Source organism: Cibotium barometz, chromosome 50 (genome assembly GCF_041138505.1).
Source record: "Cibotium barometz isolate CiBa-2024 chromosome 50, ASM4113850v1, whole genome shotgun sequence".
In the NCBI taxonomy this organism is placed as follows: Eukaryota; Viridiplantae; Streptophyta; class Polypodiopsida; order Cyatheales; family Cibotiaceae; genus Cibotium; species Cibotium barometz.
The window spans coordinates 43,824,853-43,835,100 of NC_141095.1; positions in this window are offsets into that span (position 1 = coordinate 43,824,853).

Sequence of the window (10,248 nt, forward strand, 5' to 3'; positions counted from 1 at the left end):
TGCATCCAGGGAGTACTGAAATGGAGGTAGCCTGTCCGTACTAAAGCCATGCAGTTGGAACCAAGCTGTCATCTGTGCATACCAACATGATCCGTCTCCCTGTGATGTCAATTGTCGTGAAGACTCCAGGGCTAAGTGAGCATATCTGTCTCTAGGGAGAGCCCAAGTGCTATGTATAAAGGAGACTGATCGAGTGAGTGCCTCTACTACCAATGGGGGGCCAGCCATCTCTGCACGGATAATATCATGTGATACGGAGGCCTTGGCCCTAATCATCCGGGAAATCATAGAAACCAAGGGCCTCTCCATACGTCTCCATCCATCAGTGCTACCAGCTCGGCTGTGGTGATCCACTGAGGGTCCCCATATCTCCACTCCATACAGAATGGCTGAAGTGACCAAAGTGTCAAAGAGCCAGAGCTTTGTTCGAGGTTCCTGAAACTAAACCTGCGAACACATCCTCTCTAGTCTCCCCCAAATGCTACATAAGCTCTGGTCAATCTGGTCTCCACTGCTCTCCTCAAGGAAAATAGTGGGCCACTAAAAACCACACCAAGGTAAGTATATGCATCTGTATACTCCACTGTCTCCTGACCATATGTAAAGGTGGGTACTGACCTCCTAACCCACTGTGCTGTGGTGTTAAACACCATCACCTTGGTTTTACCAAGGTTAACAGACAATCCACTGTCCTGTGCAAACGTGTGCAATGCATCCAAATGACGTTGCATCCCCTGTGGAGAATCTGAGATCAGCACAATATCATCAACATACAATAACAGCGGAATCCATGTCCCTGCTAGCTGTGCTCCTCTGTCACCATCCCGCTCTACATAGTCCGAAACCTCATCCACATACATCCCAAATAAGGTGGGAGAAAGGGGGCAGCCTTGTTTCACCCCAATAGTGGAGTGAACCATCTCAGATATACCCTGAGTAGTACGTACCTGCCCCACAACTGTCCTGTATAAAGCCATGATTCCCCAAATCAGCTCTATCGGCACTCCCATCTCCTGTAGTCTGCGCATCAGTCTGGCTCTCGGTACTGTGTCAAAAGCTTTGCGGAAATCCACAAAGCAACAATAAATCCTCCTGCCATATAATCTGCCCTCCTCAATAATAGCTCGAGTGTCAAGATATGGTCAAGAGTGGAGAAACCTCTCCTGAACCCCTGCCTGCCCTGATGCACGTATGCCCTCTCTCTCTGCCCATCTACTCAACTCCTGCTCAAGAATAGATGCATATAATCTAGCCAATGTGTGACCAATCATGATGGTACGATAATTCCCAGGAAGCATGGGATCCCCTGACTTGAAGATAGGCACAATCGTGGACATATTCCAAGTCTCAGGAAAACCCTCACATCATAGCAATAAGCTCTGCAAACATATCTCTGGCATGAATAAAGTGCTCTGCTACCAAACCATCATGATCATATGCTCTCCCAGTCCTCATCCTGTCAATAGCTTTCCTTACCATCTCAGCAGTAAAGAAAGCACATGTCTCTGGGCATGGCTTCGATGGGTCTGGCAGGGGCGGCTGTCCTGGTGCTGCTGTGTACAGGGATGCTGCATACTCACCCCAAATCTCTGTGGAGGTAATGGCTGGTGATGGTGAATGCTCATGGAATAGTCTCCATGCCTCGCCTGAGTCCTGCTGACTCATAAATAACTGATACAAATCCCTCTCTAACTGAGCAAGATAAGCCCTCTTCTTCCGTCGCACTAGGTGCCGGAAGGTAATCCATGTGACGGTCTGTGAGTGGTAACACCCATGAGCACCTCTTTGTAATCTGATCCTCATCTCTCTCCACTCCTCACCATACCAACTGTTCTGGGGCATGTTCCCAGATCGTCTCCGTGTAGGCTGACTATGGGGATATGCCTCTGATGCTGCAGCATGAAGCGTCTCTATCAATATCTGAGTGAGCTCATCTAATGGCCGTCCCGGCTCCTCGGCACATAAGCGTATGTATATCTCATCCGTGTACACAGTGTCAGTCTCCCTCGTAAAGGTATAACAAGTGTGTGTGGAGACCTGTCCCAATGGAGCGGTGCTGAACTGAAATGTGAGAGTGAAGGACAAGATAGCATGATCCACTGCTATTCCAACCGGCCTAGTGCCTACCATAAAATCCTGAAAAGAGGGAATGAGACTCGGCTGAGCCATAACATAGTCCACTGTACTAGCACCTTGCCGATGTGGAAAGCTAGTGAAACCGCCCGATGTCGGGAATCTCTGTAGGCCATTCAGGATGGCCAATCCATGTGCAGTCCCCATGTCTATCAAATACCGCCCATACACTGTATGTACCTCATCCTCTGAGAGTCTAGATAGGCCAATATCCCTAACATCAAGCTCCCTCAACATCTCCTCTGAGGTATCATAAAATACTGTCTGGTTATGGGCGGTCCTGGCATTGAAGTCCCCCAAAAGAATGATGTCACCATCCCTGGAGAACTCCCAAATGTCATCATTCAAAATAGAAAAGGGAGACTGCCCGCTAGGTGATGCATACACTGATGTACTAGGAGCAATATAGCATATAGCAATGTAGAGATATCTGCCCGTCTCTGCCCTCAGTCTAACCCACATGTACCTAGCCTGCTCATCTCTGCGGACTATATGTATCAGTGGTTGTAGCTCCTCTCTAAACAATACTGCCAGTCCTCCTAAGCCCCGTCCTCTATATTCCGAACGAGTCTCCTGTCTACAAGCTGTCTCCCATCGGTATCCACTAACATGTGGCATGGATTGTCCAGGAGCCTGATGCGTCTCACAGTAGAAGATGATGCGTCTCAGAGAGAGATTCACGACTCAAATGATGTGATGGTTAGTAATTTCTTCAATGAAAGTACAAGACCTTTATAGGTTCGAAGGTTCTCCTCCTGACATCATTGCTTATGTCAAACCACACACAAATATCTATATATTATTGTGACTCCTCTAAGAGGTGGTTCACACACATACACAAACACATAACTGACCCCTCTAAGAGATGGTTCACATGCATAGGTGAGACCATGATTCCCAACAATCCCCCCCCCAAGGGATTACCTCATATTGTGTCCAGGATAAATTTGGGCTCTTGATTTCTCATGCCAGCTTTCTTGGTCAAGGATAAATCACATGGCTCTAGTTTCACAAGCCAGTTATGGGATCCAAAGAGTTTAGTACACAGGATCAGGTCACAGTTAACAACACACAACACAAACTTGGACTTTTAAAAAGCCCATTCATCATTACAATAGTTTGTTTCCTCTGTGGAAAGCTCTGTCTCCTCAATGATGTTGGCATCTCTCTTTTTGTGGAAGCAATATTTTTCATTGTGGTTGTTTTTCCCACAATGTTTGCATGGCTAAGTGGCTTCTTTGAGTAATAGTTTGTCTTTGCATGGTTGTTTCTACCACAAAGGGAGCACTTGATATCTTTGTAGTTATTCTTGGTGAAGAAGGAGATGTCCTCCTTGCTTCTCTGTTCCTCATCTTCTTCTCCTCTTCCTTGAAAGAGGTTATGACCCCTTCCAAGGTAAGATTGGGCAAGTTCTTCAAGGTGGTGATGAGATTCCCGTAAAGCTCATCTGGTATAGACTTGATTAGCGCGGCTACAGCCACATCTTCCTCAACCTTGGCTTTGAGTGCAACAAGCTAGTTCATCACGGACTTCATGTTATTCACATGAAGTCCGTGATGAATAACATGAAGCTCATCTAGTATAGACTTGATTAGCGCGGCTACAGCCACATCTTCCTCAACCTTGGCTTTGAGTGCAACAAGCTAGTTCATCACATGAGCGTCAAAGCTCTCATGTGACTGCATTATGCATAGACCATAGAACTCTATTTGTAAAGAGACTTTAGGGTTCTTTCCGTGTGCTCCAAAGAGCTTATCTAGCATCTCATAAGCTTCTTTTGAAGTCGGGAGATCAGGAACATGGTGTATGAAATTGTCAAACAGGCTTAGGGCTATGAGGTCAAAGGCTTTTGATCCCGAAGCTTCCAAGCATTGTGGGCTCATCTTTTGCTTCAGCCATTTTCTTGTCTCCTTCAATGAAAGGCCAAAGGCCTTCTCTCATCAAACTAATTTTAGTTTAGTTTACTAGGTATGGGAATTATCCTTGTTAAATCTTTCAATGAATAGATGAGAGGCCATGATAGTTTGTGGATATGGGAAGGTCTTAGCGAAGGAATAAATCCAATGCCAATGTCTAGTTCCTTATCCAAAAAAGGCCCAAAAATTAGGGTTTCTAAATTCAGGGTTTTTTGAAATGATGCTATAGGAGGCTATAGCAACATCTTAATGTCATGTATGTGCCCTCAATTTTAGAAAATGGTGGTCCAGCTAAACAACAAAATGACATACTCGAGCAATTGATTTGAAGAAAGGGGGGAGCCTGCAAGCCTGCAAGCCTGCACCAAATCGAGCAATTGATTTGAAGAAAGGGGGGAGCTTGCAAGCCTGCACCAAATCGACACAAAAAAAATCGTCTCAAGAAGCTACAGATTTGGGGCTTTTATCATTTTTTGAAAATCTATCTTAATCAAAGCATTAATTCCAAATGTTGAGGTGTATATCCACATGGCTAAGTCATGCTGGTTGGCTACGTGGAGGTTGTGTTTGATGGTTAGCTGGTTATGCAACATTGACGATAGTGTTGACAATCGAGCTGAAGCCGCTCACTATTGGTGGGAGTACACGTGGCACACAGCTGTTGCACATGGACGTGTTGGAGAAGGTGTGCTTAGGCGGGCAGAATGGCTGCTAAGCGACAGGCTGTGCGTATCCAACAATGGGGAACATGCGGCAATAGGTGGCGGGTGTAGTAGGCTCTGATACCAAATCTAGAAAACACATTGCTTTTAGCTAGGGTTGCAATTATGGAGGGTTGAAGAAGCCAGCCACCATGGCTATGGAGTGTAAATAGTCGAGAGAGAGAGAGAAAGAGAACGTTGCCGATCTACCACACATTGGGTGATAGAAAGGTTAGCCCATTTTGTTTATTTACTCACACACCCAGTGAAGAACGATGTTTTAATGTCGTAGGAACAATCCCAAGAGACCAAACAAGATCTATCCGACAGGAGTGAGATTCAAACACAAGACGTGTTGAATAACAACTCCATGAGCTAACCGATCTACCACACATTGGTTATTATGTGATGGTTATTAATTTCTTCAATGAAAGTACAAGACCTTTATAGGTTCAAAGGTTCTCCTCCTGACATCATTGCTTATGTCAAATCACACACAAATATCTAGATATTATTGTGACCTCTCTAAGAGGTGGTTCACACACACATACACAAACACATAAGAGGTGGTTCATATGGCCTATAACCTCTTCCATTGCCTTAAGGTTTTGGGGTCTGGATGGCTAGACCAATTTGTGGAAACCTCTAGTTAAGCGTGCATTGGCGTGAACACAGTTGGGATGGGTGACCTCCTGGGACTTGGTCCCCCACCCAATCTACAACATGGCATCAGAGCCATGGGTTGAAGTGTAATCTCTGAGCCACGAGAGAAGCCAAGTTGAGCCTCTAAGGCAAGAAAACATGGACAAGTTCAACCTTTGAGCTAAGAAAAAGTGGACAAGTTGGCACCAAGGGGGGTATTGGGAAAAGTGGTGGCAAGTGTAGCACTAGGAGATTTCCACAAAATGGATAGACTGGATGTCCTCCATCACCTTAAGGTTTTGGGGTCTGGATGGCTAGACCAATTTGTGTAAACCTCTAGTTAAGCTCACATTGGACCTCCAATTAAGCACGCATTGGCGTGAACACAACTAGGATGGGTGACCTCTTGGGACTTGGCCCCCCACCCAATTTCCAACATCAGAGTGTCAAGGTTTGATGGAGGAAGGACTGCAATTTTTTCTCATTAGGGCGTGGAGATCCATCGCGAAGAACCCCATCATCAGCAGGGTTTTCACCTTAGGTTTGTGTTTTCTTCATTAAGGTTGCATTTTGCAAATTATGCACCATATAGCTCTTGTGTGGGCAAGGGGTGCTTAGCCAAAGAGCAAGAACGAGAGCCAAACGCACCACGTAGAGGTCGGACAGAGCAAGTAAGGCAAGCCGGCTTATTGGTGATTCCAACATAGCTGAACAAGGGTTGAGGAAGGCACATCAAAGGGGGACGAGTGGTGGGCACTCAACACAGGCATGAGGCCGGCTAGAATCAGCATTCAGTAAGGCTTTTTGCACAAATAGCATTACCATCATAGGGCCCCAACCACCCTGTGTGAAAGGACACCATATGGACATCATTTTATCATTATGCCTTGTACTTGTGGTTGTAAACATACAACCTTATCATTCTAGCACATTCAACATCGTGTTGCTCTACCACCTTTCTCCCTTTGTGCTGATCCCTGCTCCCATTTCCTGCACGTTAGGGGTAAGCCTAACCCAACATGTTTTGGAAAGTGTTGCTTATGGTAACACCATTTATGCATATTTTCAATGAAGAATAAAAGCAGAAATTTGACTATGAAGTTCAAAACATTATTAAACTCAACAAGGGTTGGAGATTTACCCAAGTCAAACCAACTAACAACTCACAAGCTTTGCAATTGCCATGGAGAATATACATCTGAAATGGTTGCAAACACGGATGGATTCTAGCATGGACAAAGGTCAAGGCAAAGGTGATTATAATTAGTCCAATGGTGGACAACCTCCCAAAAAAGATATCAAAAAGTGAGAAGAGGCTTTTGAAAAGAAGTCTTAAGTTCCAGAGCCTTAGAGTCTCGACTCTCCTCTCACGCCTCTTGGAAATAGCGACTTAGATGTGCACAAAAGTTGCACACACTCAAAAGGGGCTTGACCACAATCTAAATGGTTGCAAACATGGATGGATTCTAGCATGCACAAAGGTCAAGGCAAATGTGATTATAATTAGTCCAATGGTGGACAACCTCCCAAAAAAGATATCAAAAAGTGAGAAGAGGCTTTTGAAAAGAAGTCTTAAGTTTCCAAGCCTTAGAGTCTCGACTCTCCTCTCATGCCTCTTGGAAATAGCGACTTAGATGTGCACAGATGTTGCACACACTCAAAAGGGGCTTGACCACAATCTAAATGGTTACAAACATGGATGGATTCTAGCATGCACAAAGGTCAAGGCAAATGTGATTATAATTAGTCCAATGGTGGACAACCTCCCAAAAAAGATATCAAAAAGTGAGAAGAGGCTTTTGAAAAGAAGTCTTAAGTTTCCAAGCCTTAGAGTCTCGACTCTCCTCTCATGCCTCTTGGAAATAGCGACTTAGATGTGCACAAATGTTGCACACACTCAAAAGGGGCTTGACCACAATCTAAATGGTTGGCAATCATCCTTATGTTGAAAAGCATGTGTGAGAGTCCATACCCGGTATCTTTGGTGCTTTTTCTTCTAAATTTTGAAGTTTGATATTTGCCTTGAAATTTGTAGAGGCCCCTCGACTCTTCCCAATGTTAATTTCTTCTTAGAATTGGAACAATATAAGATGAAAGTTCAAAATAATCTTCCCATTAAAGGAGATCTTCAAGCTCTCGGAATTCAATTCGCAAGACACTCGAACGTCGCTCTTCTCCATGAGCGTACCGGTGCACCATTGAAACATAAAGGAGAGATGGAGATTCAACAAAATTTCAGAATTTAAACTAGCCCAGGAACAACACAAAAGCAATAAAAACAAGATGAATGACATAAGCATTGGGTACAATCCTCCCCCCCCTCCTCCCCAAATGTGAGTGACTTTGTTACATTCCTAATGGCCTAGGGTCAAGGCTAGGGACGTGTGCTAATCTAAGATTAGGATTAGGATTAACCCATGATTAGGATTAAGGCTTAGCCAAGGGCGTGGGTACCTGGAGGGTTCACATGTGAGCTAAGGGCGCTAGCAAGAAGAGGTCTCGATGGGCTATGGGTGTCACCATTTGGCCACCCAATTGGTCTACCTGTGCTTTCTCATCATGTGTATACATTGGACTGGTGTCTATGGCAGTTGTATATACTGGGGATTGATGCCACTCATGTGATGCTGTGGCTTTCCGTTGGGTCTTGTGCCTCTATGTACATGCCTAGAAATGCATGGTGGATTGGTGCTCCATTGGGTCTGGTACCTCGTGTACTTGCATGGAGCACGTCTATTTTGGTATAGTCTCATGAACGGGGATTGTCCATACCAATGTTGCATTGCATAGCATATTTATGTGCTTGCTTGCAATTGAAATTGCATGCTGTATTTATGATTGCTTGACCAATGTGTAGTTTCGGGTAAGGGGACGCTTTCCCGCGAACCGTGCGTGTGAAACTGTCTACTGACATGGTTATGTGGCATGTGATAGGTGGTAAGTATTGGTCATTAACCTAGCCTTAGGAATTAGCACTAATTTATAAGTGACTGTGTACACACTACATTAAGTTTTGGGCGACCAAAACTCACTTATAAATTATGACTAGCTCGATGTTCACACATACTAATATCCGGAGGTGGATAAAACCCGATGTCAACCGCCCAGACCTTATCCCCTTTGTACAAAGGGAGTAACCAGCTGTCTGTTCTAGCTTGCTCCACAAAGCACCTACCTACCACCTAGAGTGGACAACTCACCATCTCACTCTTCCCTCTCTCTCTAGAAGAAGGCGCCTCCTTCATGAGGCATTTTGGGCTATATTTTCTGCACTTTTTTCTTCCCAACTCCATATCCAAGTTTGCTAGGGTGTTTCCCAAGCTTCCAAGAGTGTTTCCAGGTGCTATTTACTCTCCTACACACTTCCAATGACTGAAATTCAGCAAAACAGCTCTCTTTCTTGTTGTAATTTTTGGTCTTTTTGTTGAAAACTCTGATTTCAGCCTTCCTTTCTTAAGTTGAACCATAGGGGAAGCTTTCCGAGGGTTTCCTTCATCCTCTTGAAGACTTCTGTTGTGAAGAATTGCGACAAATCGAAGCTTTTAACACTCCAAGCACTTCCATCGCGAAGATTTCCGCTGTCATCGACTCTACTTGCAATTGGCAAGCTTTTATGCTTAAATATGGAAGCAAGTAGCAGGAGGGAGGAACCGGATTACAAGATCACATACCCTGTGTAGTGTTCTCTTGTCCTACGTGCTCTCTTGCAAATTGTTGCTACCATGTGTTGGTGGAACAATAGAGACCAGATGGTAGGGAACATGGACACTTGAGAGGGTAGTGTGAGTTACAAGTCTACACCGACAACCACTTTGTTTTCAATACTGTATTCATATGCATTGGTATGGAAATTTGGTCAGAAATGCCCATGACACTATGTACTTGATTCTCCCAAGATCAATATACTTTATTTGAGGGAGGGGCTAGCCGTTCCGGCTCATTGTGCATGTCTTGTCAATTCGGCAAATTACTTCTTGTATTGAGCATGTTGTCCATTAAATCTTGGTGTATTTAAGTGTATTGATTAGCATTGTGATTAACCAAGTTACATTGGTATCAGAGCATACGGTTCTCTTTCATTTCTATCGTGAAAGATGATCACCGTGAACACAAGCTATCTCACAGTTAGAACACTATGGACAGCCATATAGTGAATGTTGAAGATGCTAACACAAGAGGCGGAGACAATGAAATGCATGCCTCCAATGCTTTACAGGATGAGCAAATTCATGTGGTGCACAATAGGGAACATGAATATGTGGGACAGCCGTCCCATGGCAAAGAGAAGATGCAGGAAGAAGAGTCCGTAGTCTTGAGGGCTGAACTTACTCGTATACGGCCTCTTCTCTATGCACAACAAGAAGAATTGAAGCTCTACCGTTGCGAGGATCCATTGGTACATGACCGTTTGAAAACCAAGAAAGCTGAATCTTATATGGATCATGCAATGGCAACGATTGCTTTTAAGAGTTGCACATGCAACCGAGGGATGCAACACGTGCATACTTGGCTCGTACCGAGGATGTCTATGCAGAAAAGGTAACCATCCCACATGTCTTGGAATACCCACAGGTGCCCGAATAAGAATTTATGTCTAAGAGGATGAACCATGGCACATGCTATGGGAGAGGAACCGTCGGCAACTTCATGCCATGCAGGAGTACCTTATGTAGCCCATGAAGGATACAATGTTTATGGCAGTGGCCAAAATGTATGTCAAATGCCATTGTCGGTTGAAAATATGCATGCACAACACATGCAACATGGGCTGCAATTTTTTGTTGGTGTAGGTATTCCACGTATCTCTCATGCCACTCATGCCTTCGAGTGTGCTCGTGAGGAAGAAGCTATGACTG